Source organism: Crinia signifera, chromosome 1 (genome assembly GCF_055691185.1).
Source record: "Crinia signifera chromosome 1, ASM5569118v1, whole genome shotgun sequence".
Lineage (NCBI taxonomy): Eukaryota > Metazoa > Chordata > Amphibia > Anura > Myobatrachidae > Crinia > Crinia signifera.
This window is the reverse complement of record NC_139217.1, coordinates 166,947,344-166,964,749: the sequence shown is the minus strand read 5'-3', so window position 1 is coordinate 166,964,749 and position 17,406 is coordinate 166,947,344.

Below are 17,406 nucleotides of genomic sequence, written 5' to 3'. Positions count from 1 at the left end.
TTGTGATAGACTTTGGTGGTTAAGTGATAGTCACTGGTTTGTTGGATCAACACATCTAGGAAGTTGATCTCTTCGTAGCTGGAATTGCTGGTAAATTTGATGTCAGGATCTTTTGTGTTGATTTCTGCCATGAGTTCTACAAAGGACTCTTGGGTGTCCTTATAGATTACAAAAATATCATCTATATAGCGAACAAAGGTGGTAATTTTTGATGAAATATTCTGGTCAGTGAAGAATAAGTCTCTTTCTATGTCGTGCATGAACACGTTGGCAACACTAGGGGCCACGCAGGATCCCATCGCGACCCCCGACTGTTGGATGTAGAATTTATTATCAAACATAAAGTGATTATTTGATAATGCCTCTCAGACTAGAGGCACGTTGGATACACAAACTTGGAACTGTTAAGCCACACGGCTTAAACGAATTACAACCCATGTCCTGTTTCCTATAAACCCCTAGCTGTCCACAGACTGCTTTTTTACCGTGTGCTAAAGTGAGACACAGCCTGTCGACATGGCACATTGTTTGACATAGACGCAGTGTCACCCATTTACATTCATGTTATTGTTACGGTTTGCTGAGATTGGACTTACACGCTGGACTATTATAACCATATTGCCCATGTAAGCCGTTTACAGTCTGCGAATCTACCGACTGTTAAAGTGAGATACAGCTGGTCGACATAGCGCCCTGTTTGACACAGATACAGCACCAGTCATGGACATTCGGTTACTGTCTGCTGATTTTGGACATATGTGCTGGACTCTTTTGCCTGTGTTTGTTACGTTAGACTGTTCAGCACCATAGCTCATCCGTTATCTTTTCATTATGCCGTACTGTATCACCCGCTATGTAAACGTCACCTGTTCAATACTCCCTCCACATTGAGTTTGTTGCAACTTTTCCAGACTGCATCACGTGCGCATAAATTGAATTTTTCACCATTCACATTATTTTCCCTTTGTTATTGGGTCACCATGGTTACCCGTTACAACGATCGGCACCCGCCCCCTCACGGCTTCACCCTGCTGACACCCCGACGTCATCAGTTCCCCGACAGCCGTTTGAACAGGTGATGGTTGCACACGAGTTGCTGTTTGCTTGTTCCACTATAAATGTAAGTACTTTTTTATTCACCTATATGTCTTGATAAAGGGCACACAGCCCGAAACGTTGACACCATACCCTTGTGTCGGTATCTTCTTTGAATGAATTTCACTTGATATACAAATCCTGAGAGTGCCAGCCATCCAGCATTTACTACATTACTCTGCCCATACAGGGTCAGCAAGGCACCCAGGTCGCTGATTAATACAGCGAGTGCCAGGAACCCTCCTATTCTGTACTTTTCTCTGTGACCAGCGTCCCTGGACACCGGGAATACCGAGGCACCGCATCCTTCGTCTACCTCAAGACAGCACACGTTGTTCGTCTCCCTCACCACCGATCACCGTCACCACTACACACCGCACTGAGATTGGACATGACCAGTGACAACAGCATCCCTGGGTTCAAAGATATTCAACTACAAATTGGTGAAGCCTTAGTCTTGACAGACTCTGATGCAGACACCATTCTGTTTAAAGAAAGATTCACAGATAAGGATGATCTACCTCCAACTGAACATCTGATAAATTTACTTACCCGCCTGAAAAAACGTTAAATTGATTTCTTTTTACATGGTGTAACTCTGTCGGATTATTTTCGGGAGAAAAAAATCCCAAGAGGATTCCGGATTAAAAATGTTCCGACGATTGGCAGGCATAATCCTGACTTCTGTAAAAGATGGACCTCAGTACTGAACAAATGTTCATACGATTTAATTCTCTTGGTAATTGAGGAATCCAAACGGGAACTAAACAACACCAAAGAGAAAATCGCCGAATTTGAGAGCACCTACCTACCCACCATTGAAGCCGACAAAAGCCAAGATTGGCTGTCGCAGCTAAACATACAAATTACCAAATACAGACAGGAGTTGATCCAGTTCAAAAAAACAAAATTAGAGACTGTGAACAAAGACTATTCCGAATTCAAGGTCTACAGCTGGGTATATGGCAGAGGACAAACGAATGAGAGATCTACCCGTCCCAGGCGTAGATACAAACCCAAATTCGACACTGATAATTCCAGTGACAGATCCTCCAGCGATACAGACCGTTCAAAAAACTACGGTGGTGCAAGAGCCAAGAAACCCCCACTTGGGGTCAGCACAAGAGCCAGAGGAGGCCCATTAGAAGAGGGTTTACCCGTAGGGGCGGCCAAAACCTCAGGAACTTCCAAAAAGAAAGCAGGGAAGAGATGATAGTGTTCAATCTATCAAACCGTATCCTGACTCCCTCTGAATTGACTGTTCTCAATAAAGGACTCTCATTCGTTCCCACTCGTAACCCAGACCCCTTTGACGACCAAATTGACCTTTATCGCTTTGGACGTAAACTAAGGTTGAAAGAACACTTTGGTGGTGAAATCACCACCCCTAAACAGAACCCATCACTGCAGAAAAAAAGTAACTTTGACCCGGTCTCCTACAACCCTGCAATTAAGAGTTTTACCAACTGCATGCAGCAACAAATTCAAACCCTGCAAGCTGCACCGGCTGAAACACAGAAAAATCTGACAAAGGCTGAAAATCAAGCCTTACTTAATCTGAGTAAATATACGGATATTGTTATCCGCAGTGCGGACAAGGGGGGTGGCATTGTGGTCCAAAACACCATGGATTACAAAAGTGAGATATACCGCCAACTGTCTGATGGACAGACTTACCGTGAACTACCTAAAGACCCCACACCCACCTTCAAGCGACAATTGGATATGTTTCTCTCAGAGGCCGTCATCAACAATCTGATTCCAGACTCTATTAAAAACCGCTTTGACAGTAGACTTCCCTAAAGTCCCGTTGATCTACACCCTTCCCAAACTACACAAAAATGCTACTAACCCCCCTGGCCGCCCCATTATTGCCGCAAGAGACTCTCTATACTACACCTCGTCACAATTCTTGGACATGTTTCTACAGCCTATAGTGCAAAAACAGAGTACCTACCTTAAGGATACCAATTCTCTATTACTGCGTTTGCAAGAAATTTCACCTTTACCTGCACGTAGTCTACTCTGTACCATTGACGTGGTATCGTATATACGAGCATACCTCACCAGAGAGGTGTCAGCGCGGTGCAGCGAGCTGTCCAGGGGAGTGGTATTTACAAAGGTCCAGACAGCAGCTTCTTTATGGAACTTCTGGATATGACATTATCAAATAATTACTTTATGTTTGATAATAAATTCTACATCCAACAGTCGGGGGTCGCGATGGGATCCTGCGTGGCCCCTAGTGTTGCCAACGTGTTCATGCACGACATAGAAAGAGACTTATTCTTCACTGACCAGAATATTTCATAAAAAATTACCACCTTTGTCCGCTATATAGATGATATTTTTGTAATCTATAAGGACACCCAAGAGTCCTTTGTAGAACTCATGGCAGAAATCAACACAAAAGATCCTGACATCAAATTTACCAGCAATTCCAGCTACGAAGAGATCAACTTCCTAGATGTGTTGATCCAACAAACCAGTGACTATCACTTAACCACCAAAGTCTATCACAAACCCACTGATAGAAACACACTGCTGTCTGCTAACAGTTTCCACCCACCAGCCTCCAAATTTGCCTTACCTTACTCACAATTTCTGCGAGCTAGACGCATCTGTACCTCCACTGAAGATGCCGCAAAAGAAATCTCGCTCATGACACATAAATTTCAGAACAGAGGCTACCCCAAACAACTGTTGTCAAAAACCAAAGATAAAGTAATGATCCTGGACAGAGAAATATTATTGAAACCTAAAGAAAAACAGTCCACGAAAGATTGCATGGTGTGGACGCAGTGCTTCAGCACCTACAGCAAACAATTGATCACAGAAGCCAAAAAAATCTGGCCCATCATCACCACGGACACCAATCTCCCAGCTTTGAGAAATAATAGAATAATGCCGGCATTTAAAAGAAGCAAAAACATAAAAGACATCATTGTACATAATGACGTTTCTACTCTGAAGGATAACAGTGTGCAAACCTTCTTAGTGCGCAAGAATGGAAACTACGGATGTTTAAAATGTGTGACATGCAACGCATTGGAGATTGGCGATACCTTCCAACACCCCAGAACTGGAGTAAAACTACAAATACGATATCCACTGACCTGTAGTAGTCAGTACGTGGTCTACTATATAAAATGCCCCTGTGGACTATTGTATATCGGTAAAACGATTAGACAGTTTAAAGAGCGTATTGCGCTCCATAAATCCAACATCAAAGCAGCACTTGGAAGCAAAGGTTCGGATCAGCCTGTAGCAAGGCATTGGAAAAAACATAAACATACCATACCCAGCCTTCGCTACAAAATGATCGATTGTGTACCACCCAACGTCCGCGGAGGTGACAGAGGTAAATCACTTCTCAGACTAGAGGCACGTTGGATACACAAACTTGGAACTGTTAAGCCACACGGCTTAAACGAATTACAACCCATGTCCTGTTTCCTATAAACCCCTAGCTGTCCACAGACTGCTTTTTTACCGTGTGCTAAAGTGAGACACAGCCTGTCGACATGGCACATTGTTTGACATAGACGCAGTGTCACCCATTTACATTCATGTTATTGTTACGGTTTGCTGAGATTAGACTTACACGCTGGACTATTATACCCATATTGCCCATGTAAGCCGTTTACAGTCTGCGAATCTACCGACTGTTAAAGTGAGATACAGCTGGTCGACATAGCGCCCTGTTTGACACAGATACAGCACCAGTCATGGACATTCGGTTACTGTCTGCTGATTTTGGACATATGTGCTGGACTCTTTTGCCTGTGTTTGTTACGTTAGACTGTTCAGCACCATAGCTCATCCGTTATCTTTTCATTATGCCGTACTGTATCACCCCGCTATGTAAACGTCACCTGTTCAATACTCCCTCCACATTGAGTTTGTTGCAACTTTTCCAGACTGCATCACGTGCGCATAAATTGAATTTTTCACCATTCACATTATTTTCCCTTTGTTATTGGGTCACCATGGTTACCCGTTACAACGATCGGCACCCGCCCCCTCACGGCTTCACCCTGCTGACACCCCGACGTCATCAGTTCCCCGACAGCCGTTTGAACAGGTGATGGTTGCACACGAGTTGCTGTTTGCTTGTTCCACTATAAATGTAAGTACTTTTTTATTCACCTATATGTCTTGATAAAGGGCACACAGCGAAACGTTGACACCATACCCTTGTGTCGGTATCTTCTTTGAATGAATTTCACTTGATATACAAATCCTGAGAGTGCCAGCCATCCAGCATTTACTATATATATATATATATATATATATATATATATATAGAAGCAGGGGGTTAGCACTCCAATGAGCCCAAGCGTATTAGCCAGCTTGATAAATAAATATCCAGTAGATCCGGTGCCTTCCAGGTCGGGGAGAACCAGCGGGGGTCTCTCGGTGCAATATTGGAGGTGTGGGGCGGCGGCACTCAGATGAGAAAAAACACACGAGCAGGCGGTATTAAAACCCATCTCATCTGAGTGCCGCCGCCCCACACCTCCAATATATATATATATATATATATATATCTGTGGTCTCACAAGCGTATCCAATTCCGGACCAACTTGTGAATAAGAGGCGGCACTCAATGGGTTGACCCATTGAGTGCCGCCTCTTATTAACAAGTTGGTCCGGAATTGGATACGCTTGTGAGACCACAGATATCTACAAACCCACGGAGGGCACCTTGGTCTTATCTACAATTGTCCAGAGTGCCAAACTACAACTGTTTCTATATATATATATATATATATATATATATATATATATATATATATATATATATATATATATATATATATATATATATATATATATATATAAAATGAAAATGAAATACCGTACATTTGTATCACATTTGCTGAGGCTAAATTGCTATTTACAAAGTGTTGTAAGTAGCAAATCATGACAGTTTAGGGAGAACAAAAAATATACACCACTAGGTCGACATGAATGAAGGTCGGCATAACTGAAGGTCGACATGCAGGAAGATCGACATGACTGAAGATCAACATGGGTTAGGTTGACATGTGTCGTTGGGTCAACACAAGCATTATGACGACATGGGGGAGGTCGACAATCAAAAGGTTGACATAGGGTTTTTCACTTTTTTATTGAGCCGACATGTGTTTCATGATGGGAGAATTAAATAGTGTACCGATCATAGCGAGGCACCATGCTCGAAGCATGGCGAGCACAGCAAGCCATGCGAGGGGATGTGGTGCTTCATTTCAGTGTCCAAATTCACTGTGTCAAAATTCAGGACAAGAAAATGAACCCCCATGTCAACCTTTTGACTGTCGACTTTCCCCATGTCGATAAATAAATCAATCAAATTAAAATAGAAATAATATGAAAATAACTACTGTATAAAAATAAACTAAATTGTAATGCCAGTGTTTATCGCTCCTTACAAAAGGTAAATGGTACCGAGTTAGAGAAGAAAAAAGTACTCTCTTTTTGGTTGGGGGCACTCTTTTTGATTGTCCAGGACCAATTCAAATTATTTATGATCAATTATTTATGGACAAAACCAGTTCTGGTGGCTGCCAATCATAAAATATGTACAATCAGAAGCAAATCCTGCCCTTTAACACATAACTGAACCTAAGAAGCACATATAAACAATCTACTGCATTGTAGATATATTTTTTGTTGGGCCTAGGGGTGCCGTGGAAAAATTCTGATACTGTAGGGTGCCGTGATTCGAAAAAGATTGGGAACCCCTGAGTTAGGTAATAGTAATTTTATGGAATAAATTTACAATAATCTGTTTATTATCGTTGTAGACCTCAGGAGTATCTATTTAAATTATTATGTATACCGGGTCTCTAAGATGATATGGAAACTTTAGTTTCAATTCAGATAGGGAGAACAGTATATAGGCAATTCCCACGGCTATACATTGTATTAGCCTATGTGTATATTGGGGTTCCTGTCTCTTTGATCAGGGAAGTCAGCTAGCGAAATATAATTCAAATATTGTAAGACCAGGGAGGAATTGTCCTACCCTGGTGCAGTCCGGACACTTCTAAGTATGCTTTTTGCAGTCTCTGTTATACATGACAATGGATATATAGTACCGTGGATGGGTAATATATTGCGACGGTAACGGCTATAAAAAGGATACAGTAAGTGGTATAGATATGTTAAAGAGATAAGCGACACTCACAGTAGTTAAGATCACTGAGGCTGCTGCTGATTCTCTCAACCGTCATGGTTCCCTGAGAGTCAGTGAGCATTCAGTGATATTCTTCCTGTATGAAAAGAGTGTCAGAAAGAGAAAATTGGGGCATCTGCTTTCTCCTTTTGGTAGATCAATTAGCCCGTTATACTTAGGTCAGTGCAGGGTTAAATGCTGTCAGTACGTATAGGAGATGAGAGTACCCCTAGAGGTTGGGATGTGTGGATGGGAGATAGTTATGAGGCGTCTTACTCTTGGGGGTAGGTGTGCTGCTTTCTGCTATGTGCTATGTACTTGAGCATTGATAGCAGATGAGCGACACCTGACACCTGTCTGCGTGAGTTTAGATTAGAGCGATAGAGTAAGGAGCAGAGAGAGAGAGCGGGGCTGCTGTTTGCTTGCGGTACAACAAGGACAGTAATCAGCAGTTTGATAGTAAAGAATGTAGCGGTTACCGACGCTTACCTCTAACTTGTGCCCCGTCTGTAGTCAAGGGGTCCGGATCTGCTGGTGGCCGCAAGTGCAGCAAGGAGTGGGGGTGAGCCGCTTGTGCGGCTTGGTCAGATGGCCATTTCGCTGGGGGGTGGAGCTTCCTCAGTGCCTGTGCCTTATATATATATATATGAAATATTATTACACACACATAACCTGTCACGACCACCATCTCAGCTACCCTGGCTCCCTGTGCTGTCCCGGTCCTACAGACCTCTGACATGCTACCCTCTGTCTTGGCGCTCACCTCAGCTGCTGATACCCATGCTGGCTGTCTGCATTCTGACACTCTGTCACCACCAGGTGACAGCTGTGGTGTGCAGTCTCCTGCTGTGCGGGCTCTGGGTGGCGTGAGGCATGAGCCGCCATTATGGTGTCCGTGTCATGTTAGGCCTCTCGCGGCATCTGGCGGCGGCCATCTTCTAGGTTGCTACAGCCTATGCTGCGCAGCTCCAAAGTGTGAGCTCACGCACGCAGCCAATCACCGCTCAGCTCTACCCTTAAAGTCTGACTAGCCGGACCAGACCGGGAGTCAGTAGAATGATCCTGCAATCATCCAATCATTCAATTTCCCAATCATCTTCAAGCTCTTCAATAAGTATTGTTTATTATTGTCTTCTTTCAGTTTATCAATATCTACAGTTATTCTTTATGCCATCATTCATATCTTGTACCGCAGTATCTTTATTAAAAAAGGTTTCATTTTATCCAATTGCTTTACTCCAATCTGTCGTTCATGCAACAGCCCTACATTAAAGCACCCAGCCTCCGTTACACTCCAGCTGGTGCTCCTCAAAACATGACGGTTTGTACTGACTCCATGGATCCAGCATCGGGACAGGAGCGAGGAGCTGCTCCAGTTCAACAACTGGCGGCCCACCTGGATCAAAAGGAGGCCGCTCAGGAGCAAGTCATTCATGCCCTCCAAGGTCTGTCCAAAAGACTGGATACAATTCAAGCAACACTGCAAAAGGGCCAAGGGTCAACAACCACACCGGCGCAACTGCCTAGACCCATATCTCAAACGACAGGAATCACAGCTCATCTTCAACTTTCTACTCCAACTAAATTTGATGGCAATCCAAAAAAACTGTAGAGGCTTTATTAATCAATGTGAAATTCACTTCGAACTTCTATCCTCATATTTCCCTACTGACCGTACCAAAGTGGCTTACGTAATATCTCTCCTCTCCGGTTCTGCTCTCAATTGGGCATCTCCCCTGTAGGAAAAAACAGATCCACTCCTAGCTGACTACTCTCGGTTCATTCCCACCTTCAAAATCATCTTCGATGAACCAGGCCAACTCAGCTCAGCTGCAACTGAGATCCTTCGCTTACGTCAAGGTTCTAGAACAGTAGGACAGTATCTAATACAATTCAAGATATTGGCAGCTGAATTGGCCTGGAATGAGGAAGCCTTTCTTTCGGCCTTTATGAATGGGCTCTCTGACAAAATCAAGGATGAGCTTGCGGCAAGAGATTTGCCTTCCAGAGTAAAGGACCTGATCTCTCTTTGCACAAAAATTTATCTAAGACTCAGAGAGAGAACTCAAGAAAGGAAGCGAGCTACTCCCAGTTCATCTTTTCATGTTTCTAAACCTCCACCACCAGCGGAGGAACCTATGCAGGTTAACCGCTTCAAATTGACTCCAGATGAACGCAAACGTCATCATAATGAACGTCTCTACTATGCCGATCCCCAGCACTCCATTGATTCCTGTCCAAAGAAACCGGAAACGCCAGAACCTAACCTGTAAGAGAGAGGGCAGGTTAAGGGTTGTTATCACCTCTCCAAAAAATAAAGTATCGTTGCAAGTCAAACATCAGTTCAGACAATTGCCGGCTCTCCTAGATTCTGTAGCAGCAGAAAGTTTCATCACCACTGATGTTGTCAAGCGTTGGCATCTACCTACCACCCCTCTCCAGCATCCGGTTTATCTTACCGCTGTAGACGGAAGCCGTATACTAGGTGAGACTGTCACTCTGCAAACTCAACCACTAACTTTACAAGTCTGACTGCTACATTTTGAAAAAATTCAGTTCTTTGTCATTCCCAAGTCCTCCTACCCAATCGGATTGGGTCTCCCCTGGTTACGTGCCCATAATCCCAGTATCAATTGGGTAATGTCTCAGGTCCAAGCCTGGGGTGCCACTTGTACCAAGTCATGTCTCAAATCCGTGGCACCTACACGTCAAGTCTCCCTTCAAATTCCTGAAGGGTTACCTACTCCCTATCAAGACTTCTCTGATGTTTTCTGCAAAAAAGCTACTGATAAATTACTTCCTCATCGTCCATGGGAATGCTCAATCGATCTAATAAGAGGAAAGAACCCTCCTCGGGGTCGCACTTACCCTTTGTCTTTGCCTGAGACACAGGCTATGTCTGAGTATATACAGGAAAACCTAGCCAAAGGGTTTATCCATCCCTCTTCCTCTCCTGCTGGAGCCGGCTTCTTATTTGTCAAGAAAAAGGATGGAGGGTTACGACCATGCATCGATTATCGAGGGTTAAACGAAATTACCATCAAAAACCCTTACCCATTGCCACTCATCACAGAGCTTTTGACAGGATCAAAGGGGCTACCATCTTTTCAAAATTAGATGAATGGAAGACCGCTTTTAATACCAGAGATGGACATTATGAATACCTTGTTATGCCTTTCGGCCTGAGTAATGCACCAGCGGTTTTTCAATCTTACATGAATGAACTTTTGTGTGATCTTCTGTACAAGCATGTTGTGGTTTACCTCGACGATATCCTGATATTTGCCAATAGTCTTCAGAAACATCGAGAAACTGTCCAGGAAGTGCTTTCTCGCCTCAGGAAGAACCTCCTTTTCAGGAAATTAGAAAAATGTATTTTTGAGGTCTCATGTATATCCTTCTTGGGGTATATCATATCAGGCTCCGGTCTGGAGATGGATCCAGCTAAAGTTGAAGCAATCCAGACGTGGCCTCATCCTCACACCCTCCGAGGGGTTCAGAGATTCCTCGGATTCGCCAATTATTATAGAAAGTTCATCAAAGGCTTTTCTACTATTGTAGCTCCTATAACTGCTCTTACTCGAAAGGGTGCCAAGCCCTCCAACTGGGATTCAGAGGCTTCTAAAGCTTTTACCCTGCTCAAAGAAAAGTTCATCTCAGTACCAGTTCTGGCCCAACCAGACATCAGGTTACCCTTCACTCTGGAAGTCGACGCCTCTGCTATTGGCATGGGGGCTGTGCTTTCCCAGACTAATACTGATGGACAGTGACATCCATGCGGTTTCTTTTCTAAGAAGTTTTCCCCAGCTGAACAGAACTATGCTATTGGGGATCAAGAACTGCTATCAAAATGGCCTTAGAGGAGTGGCGGTATCTACTCGAGGGGGCAGCCCATATCATTAACATTATCACTGATCATAAGAACTTGCTATACTTGAAAAATGCTCAGTGTCTCAATCCATGACAAGCCAGATGGTCATTATTCTTTTCCAGATTTAATTTTAAATTGTCTTTTTCTCCTGGAGCAAAAAATCGCAAGGCAGATGCTCTGTCTAGGTTGTGGGAGACTGAAGAGGAGTCCAAGTAATATGAAGGAAGTCCAATTATTGATCCTCTCGCTTTTGCTGCTACAACTGTACAAGCGTCAATTCCCCCAGGTAAAACCTTTGTTAAACCAAGCTCAAGGAAAGAAATTCTGCATTGGGCTCATGATTCCAAATTCTCCGGTCATCCGGGGATTCAGAAGACCTACGAAGTCCTTTCTCGAAGGTACCAGTGGCCTGCCCTCATTGTGCCCAACATAAGTCCTCCCATTTAGCTCCAGTTGGTCCATTGATGCCACTCTCCATTCCTCAGGGTCCGTGGACTCATTTGTCAATGGACTTCATTAACGACCTTCCATCATCTGATGGTTATACCACCATATGGGTGGTCATAGATCGATTTTCTAAAATAGCTAATTTCATACCGCTTCATGGGTTACCATCAGCTCCAAAATTAGCAAATCTTTTCATAAAGGAGATCTTCAGAACCCACGGGCTACCGAAAGAAATAGTTTCAGATCGAGGGGTACAGTTCATCGCAAAATTCTGGTGAGCCCTACAGTATGTAAAGTCCTCAAGCTTCAACTTAACTTCAGCACAGCCTACCATCCACAATCTAATGGCCAAATGGAGAGAGTCAATCAAAATGTATAGACTTTTTTACATTTACATGTTTCATCCTCCCAGGATGACTGGGTCGAGGTGTTACCATGGGCCGAGTTTGGTCATAACAATCAGTACCACTCATCTTCTTCTTCTACACCTTTCTTTGTTAATTATGGCTTCCATCCTAGGGTTCCTGACTTCCAGCGGCTACCATCAACATCTGTTCTAGCGGTAGCGTTAACTCTCCATCAGCTTCGTCAGCATTGAAAGAAAGTCAGGAAATCATTGTTGAAAGCTCTACTGAAATATAAGAAATTTGCTGATAGAAGAAGAGCTATTCCCACATTGAGAGTGGGTGACAAGGTATGGCTGTCCAGTCGTAACATTCGTCTTCGTGTACCATCGATGAAATTTGCACCCCGTTTTATCGGTCCTTTCCCGATAATATAGATCATCAATCCAGTTGCCTATAAGTTAAAATTACCACATTACTTAAGGATTCCAAATTCATTTCATATTTCATTGCTTAAACCTTTAGTATTAATCAAATTCCATGCTGCTCTTCCCAGGTCTCCCAAAGTTTTTACACATAGGGGCATTGAATATGAGGTGGCCCGAATTCTGGACTCTCGTATTAGGTACTTGATCGATTGGAAAGGCTATGGGCCTGAAGAGAGATCCTGGACCAATGTGTCTGAATTACACGCCCCCAGAATGATACGGGACTTCCACAAGAAATTTCCAACTAAACCCAAAGAGTGTCCTGGCGCCACTCGTAAAGGAGGGAGTGCTGTCACGACCACCATCTCAGGTACCCTGGCTCCCTGTGCTGTCCCGGTCCTACAGACCTCTGACATGCTACCCTCTGTCTTGGTGCTCACCTCCACTGCTGATACCCATGCTGGCTGTCTGCGTTCCGACACTCTGGAGGTTATTCTGATCGGAGCGGCCAAACGTGCGTACGTTCACTATTAACGTACGCTCTCCGTACGCGGCCGTTGGGGTTAAGCCCACCCACAACTCAGCCGCATACGTACGGCCAGAAACAACGTCGAAGGGGAGTGGCGTACAAATGAGCGTACGCCAACGTACACGGACCGACCAGCCCTTACACTCCGACAACTGGCGTACAACAGAGCGTACGCCACCGTTTACGGACGTCTCTCGTCCGTCTTCCCACCGACTTCTTGCGGCTATCTGAGCGTACGCCAGCTTGCACGGACGGGTCCCTATTGTTTTCAATAGAAAACTCAGCTTATGTCACCGCTAGTGAGAGTGAGCGTACGTCCGTGCACGCTGGCATACCCTTCACATATATGGACCTGCAAATCTTGCCTTTCAACTACAATTCTGACAATTAATTAATTATTCTAATTGTTATTCAATTATTGTTTTCTATTAACTCAATTGTCTACCTTAATAAAGACCCTAATAAAACAACATTTTAACCCTCATTACATGTATATTTGTTATGTTCTAATGTGGCATTTTAATCACTATCTATGTGTCCCCACATTGCTTTTACTTGGAAATAAATTTATGTTGGTGTTTGTGTGTATGTACTAAATTATGTCCCTAATTAGTTTGATCTGATTTTTTTAACATGTATACCTACCCTGATGTTATGTGTGATGTTTTCATCTAACAACAATAAAAAATCATGCCTTTTCACTATGTGTTATTTCACCCCAAAACACACACATTCACACATCATTCATTACCCCTCACCTCAAATTACCAATATAACTTACATGACACATCTGTATGTACCTGCCCTTACAAACCCTCTCACATATTTATGATTCAAAACAGAGGCAACTTCTAACTGAATATCAACTTGTATTTTGTACAAACATAAAAAGAAAAATAATCAAAAAATTAAAGGAGACCCTCCAGGCGCAAAAAAAGAATGTTCAAATAAAGCAGGTTTAAAAATATTTCCTGCAAAATGCGGGCCACATCTTCCTGGTGCTGTTCAGTGTCTGTAGTGAAGGAAAAAAAAACATTATATTGAATATATAATATACACAAATGTTTGTTGTATTTGTACATAATAAGAAGTTGTGAGTTAAGTGTGAAGGCCACATACATTTTTTAACTACATTGAAGATGGGTCTGCTGTAAACACGGTACAAAAGACTAGTATGTTTTCACACACATAATGTACATATTACATGAAATGAAATAAATTCCTCCTTATTGGATAAATGTATGCTGTATCACCATTGGGAGGTTTGTTTTGGGGGAATCACCTCTAACCTCACAATTAACCTGTGCTATTTAAGGGTAATGACATTGTTGTGGCTTAACCACTCCTTACTTAGTAAAATGTTTGCCATTGCTGTACAAATTATAGGCCTAAAGCTATGTTTGTAAAGCATGCATCCGCATGGCCTCACACACTATTAACAAAACAATCTCTAAATTTATGTTGCACATCATGCTGGGAAGTGGAGTTACACAACACCTGGATCCACATAACTACAACACCACTAATGTCGGATATGTCATTGGATGTACTGTTATGTCAATTATTCAAGGGGTGAGGCATGGCCACACTAAAAAAAAAACACCAAGGGGACCCTTGTTCCTGGAGAAGGACAGGCCACACCTCATGGTCGCCCTGCAGTGATATGTTGCAACTAATGTTGATGTTGGATACACATATGTGGTTGTTGTGATTGTTTATGTGTAGAAATGTGTAGGTAAACATTAGACACATTATTTACTTACAGCTAGTTGAGCCATCCTGCTCGCCGCTGGTTGGGTGTGCGGTGGTTGGGGGGGTCAGGAGCAAGGGGGATGGGATAGGACTTGGGATACTGGTAGTGGGTTGGAGTGGGGATTGGAGAGGTTTGGGGGTGGGTGGTGGAGAGGTGTAGGGGGGTTGGAAATGGGGTGGGGGTAGGGGTGTGGGTGGGGGTTGGGGAGGGGGTGGGGGTTGGGGAGGGGGTGGGGGTTGGGGAGGGGGTGGGGGTAGGGGTGTGGGTGGGGGTAGGGGTGTGGGTGGGGGTTGGGGAGGGGGAGGGGGTGGGGGTAGGGGTGTGGGTGGGGGTTGGGGAGGGGGTGGGGGTTGGGGAGGGGGAGGGGGTGGGGGTAGGGGTGTGGGTGGGGGTAGGGGTGTGGGTGGGGGTTGGGGAGGGGGAGGGGGTGGGGGTAGGGGTGTAGGTGGGGGTTGGGGAGGGGGTGGGGGTTGGGGAGGGGGAGGGGGTGGGGGTAGGGGTGTGGGTGGGGGTAGGGGAGTGGCTGGTGGAAGGGGATGTAGAAATTTGGTGTGCCCCAGCTGGACCCATTGTCTCCTCCTCTTCCTACTCCTCTTCCTCCTCCTCTTCCTCCTCCTCTTCCTCGTCTGGCTGCTCCTGGGCTGCCTGCTCCCGGGCTGCCTGCTCCCGGGCTGCCTGCTCCCAGGCTTCTATGCGTGCCCTTGCCCGTGCTGAAATGTTCATGTTGATGGCATAGAAATCGAAGATTGGGTTTCATAAAAAAGGGGGAAAGAAAAATTCACATTAGTCATGCTCATAACCTTTCAAATTATCATTGCTGTTATATTTCAGACATTTATCATGCAAACTAATTGATATGCTACACCCAAAAACTGAGCAACTACTTAAACCCCCCCTATACACCCCATATACACCCCCTATACACCCCCTATACACCCCCTATACACCCCCTATACACCCCATATACACCCCCTATACACCCCCTATACACCCCCTATACACCCCCTATACACCCCCTATACACCCCCTATACACCCCATATACACCCCCTATACACCCCATATACACCCCCTATACACCCCATATACACCCCCTATACACCCCATATACACCCCATATACACCCATATACACCCCATATACACCCCCTATACACCCATATACACCCACATACTCAGGAACATATTTATAAAAAGTACAGAAATCATTTGAAAAAAAAACGCAGACATACTAGATAATAAATACTTACATCGGGCAATATGGCGGCGAATTGAAGAGAGCATCACTGGCTGCCGCCGGCGCAGGTCAGACCAGCGCCGCTCGACTTGGGCCAGGCTTCTGCGGACGCCGGTCCGGGTGTATATTAGGCGGCGGGCAGCATTATACGCCCGCCGCTTGTCCATGTTGGACACATATGGGCCCCTGGGCCCCAGCCGACGGTCCATGACCTCAACCAAGGCCAACAGCTCCTGGGTAGAAAACGCCCTAGCCCTGGTTGAAGTCATATTGGCAATGGCGCAGTTATTAATTGCAGGTACATATATCACTTTTGGTGCTTGCTGATTGGTGTAAAAAAATTGTTTGTTTAGTATTAACTTCATTAATCCTTCTTACATTAACAAACTGGATGCGAATAGAAACTTACGCGGACCGTTCAGATATACACACACCATAACCAACAGCATGCTTTCAATGTATAGAGAGACGTACTGTATATACAGTGTGCGGAAAATAATACACGCAACCGTCTACTAATAAATACGCTGATAAAAGGGCACAATACACCGATTTCCATGGAGAGACGTACTGTATATACAGTGTGCGGAAAATAATACACGCAACCGTCTACTAATAAATACGCTGATAAAAAAGGCACAATGCAACATGTTGGCGTATGACAATTTCATACTCATTACATATGTAAGGAAAGCATTATAACGTGATGTTTTGAAATGTGACTCAGAAAGCATACACGAACTCCAACAGATACCAGCTGACAACACTCATCATTGGAATGACAGGTGCACACATTTCACGATGCAGTACACAATGCTCCACAACCTGTGCATGTGCATATACAGGTGATTGATCAGGTGCATTGAGACCTGCGTAATTTAAGCGGGAATTATCGGCGGGAAATATTGGCGTAAATTAGCAACTACAATGCGGGGAAAAATATACGCCCCCTTGTTCATGGCGGGAGATTACCATATAAATATTCAGTCAGATGCAGGCCAGAATTGCTGCAAACATGTCTAGCTCAGAGGATTCCGCAGCTAAGGACGCTCTACAGAGAGCTACAGCAGAATCCCTGCTTGAAGCTTTGCAGAAGAGGGAACAGGAGCGGAGAAGGAGGGCCCAAGAGAGAAGTAGCCTGCAAGACCAAGCGGGCCCCTCACTAACAGGCCCTGTTCAAACTGCACCAGCTCCACAAGGGCCAAGCAACCAGCCAGAACAAGAGGTTGCATCTCTCCAAACAGGTGTGACCCAGCAGGTGCATGGTGAGAGAACTGGGGCCACCAGAAAACGAGCTGCAACATCTAGGGTGAGGACTGAGCAGGATACCACCACCAAAAAGAGAAACCCTGCATTTGTAGAGGCAGAATTGCGAATTTTAGTCCCCAGGGCACGCGAATGGATAGAATTGGCAACCAGGAAGCCGGGTGCCAGTGCAAGGAGAAACCTTTGGGACAAGATCACAGAGGAAGTGAACCAGGTGTCACCAGTGGTCAGAGATTGGCTAGCGGTGAAGAAAAGGC